Consider the following 2,486-nt stretch of genomic DNA (forward strand, 5'->3'; position numbering starts at 1 on the left):
CTCTCTCTCTCTCTCTCTCTCTCTGCCCTCACAGCAGTTACCAGTACAGCAGTACAGTACAGTACAGTAGAAGGAAGAAATGGCCCTCTCTTTGTTCGGCCGCAGCAGATCAGGCGAAGATCCCTTCGACTCCCTGCTCTTCGATTCGCTCGCCTTCCCGTCTTTCTCTTCCTCTCTGCGCGCCAGCTTCCCGGAGCACCCCAGCTTCGCCCGGGACGTGGCTGCGGTGGCTAATACGCAGGTGGACTGGAAGGAGACCTCGGATTCCCACATCTTCAAGGCCAACCTGCCTGGTAAGAATATCGCCCCCCCTTCCTCCTCCGTCTCTTTTATCGGAATTGACTGCTCATGAGCAAAGCCGTGTGCCCTGCTCTGCAGGTCTGGCCAAGGAGGACGTGAAGGTGCAGGTGGAAGACGGGCGCGTGCTGCAGATCAGCGGCGAGCGCAAGAAGGAGGAGACGGCTTCCTCGGACAGGTGGCACCGCGTAGAGCGGGCGCAGGGCAGCTTCCTTCGACGGTTCCGCGCAGGGCAGCTTCCTTCGACGGTTCCGCCTCCCCGACAACGCCAAGATGGAGGAGGTGAAGGCGGCCATGGAGAACGGCGTGCTCACCGTCACCGTCCCCAAAGTGCCCCCGCCGGAGCCCAAGTCTGCCGTCAGAAGTGTCCAGATCTCGGGCTGAGAGAAATCGTTCAAAGACTCTCTCTCTCTCTCTGGCTATGTATGTGGTCGAGTCATGTGTGTTTATATTACAGGGTCCTTCCTGGATGTGTAGTAGAGGGACCAGTTTTGGGTGTTCTTGTACAAGTTATTAAAAAAAAAAAAAAAGAATGTATCACAACCTCTCTTTTTAAAGAATTGTTCAACATCATGGACATGTATGATCATTTGTTTTTGCTCATGTTTAGCATATATGAATGAGGAGAGAGAGAGAGAGAGAGTGAGGAGAGTGAGTTTTTAAAGAATTGTTCAACATCATGGACATGTATGATCATTTGTTTTTGCTCATGTTTAGCATATATGAATGAGGAGAGAGAGAGAGAGAGAGAGTGAGTGAGAGGATGGACTATATGGATGAAGTGGTACATTAGAGGCTATTGTACTTGCCTCTTAGCCATGCCACAGAATTTTGAGTTGTCGTCGCTATCTCCAAGTTGTGATAAATATGCAATGGATCTAACTTTCATGAATAATATGCTGTTGATCTTGAAGTAGCGATCTTTGATGTACAAGTTAATCTTAGAAGTAGCGATCTAATCTTCGATGTAGACGACGTCAAATTTAAATTACTCTTCTTATGTCATAGCAAAACCTAGCAGGTGCACTTGGAGTGTTCCCAAGATGAGTGTGGTTGATCTTCTCTCAATGGGTGCTTTTCCTTGCCAATCCATTCAATGTGCACTCTTTAATGACCTCATACTATGGTTTGGTACGAGTCTCATTAGTCCTTGTTAGTAGCTAGAGGTTGTTTTGTTTGGGCTTTTTTTTTGCATCTTCTTACCTATGTGGTAGTAGATATTTATTATTTCCTGAAAGCGCAAGTGTAGGAGGTCAAGGTCGCTTCCCTTGGGTACCCAATTGTGTAGTCATGGTACACATGGATCTCCTTGGTCTTCATGCTAGTACACAATGTATCCCTTGGTATAGCAACCACAAAAATTGTAAGCCCAAGGATAAACCATGTTTCCCTTTAGTACACATTTGTCTTAGTTTAGTTTTGTGTAGCACAATATGATGGCTCTTATATTTGTCGCGTACTAATTAGTACATTTTAAGTGTACACAAGGCTTGTATATGGATGAGGTGGTACTCTATAGGCTATTTTTGTACTTGCCTCTTAGCCGTGCCACAAAAATGTGAGTTATCATCATCATCTCCAAATTGTGATAGATATCCACTCCATCCAACTCCCATGCGTATAATCATGATTTGGACGTAGATATCTTTGAGATGGAGAGGTGGTGTTTTAGTCATGTTGAAATAACTCTCATTATTTCATTGTCTGTAACACAAGGTGCGTGAAAGTTTCTTCCTCTCTATTAAGACAAGTTTAAGATTTGTTGATCTTCTCTTAAACAGGTGCTCTTCTTTGGCTATCTAGCTTTGTGGTGCATGTATTCCTTTGAGCTGATAGTATCATTTAGTACTAGTCTCATTAGGCATTGTTGGCTAAAGGTGGTTGTTTGGGATTCCTTGGCATTTTCTTACCTATGTGGTAGCTATTAATTATTTCTTGAGAGGTCTAGTAGTGTAGGTCAATTTGCTAACTTCTTTTTCAATGTACTTTATTAGAATTTAATGAATGCAAAGAAACTTAACTAATTTGCACCTAGGACATTCTCATCAGTCATTTGTGATGCTCGAACATTGTATCGTTGTGATCAAGGATTATAATAATGATTTGTATATTTAATAAGGGATATGAAGAGGTATGACGAACATCCCAAGGTTCAACACTCCATTTTACCTAAACCCCATTCGACTGCC

General features: G+C 43.9%; 1 pseudogene; it reads left to right on the plus strand.

Moving 5' to 3' along the window:
- Positions 1-846, plus strand: LOC147613943 (18.1 kDa class I heat shock protein-like; annotated as a pseudogene).
- The last annotated feature ends 1,640 nt before the right edge of the window (positions 847-2,486 follow it).

This window comes from Cibotium barometz, chromosome 43 (assembly GCF_041138505.1).
Source record: "Cibotium barometz isolate CiBa-2024 chromosome 43, ASM4113850v1, whole genome shotgun sequence".
Classification (NCBI taxonomy): Eukaryota; Viridiplantae; Streptophyta; class Polypodiopsida; order Cyatheales; family Cibotiaceae; genus Cibotium; species Cibotium barometz.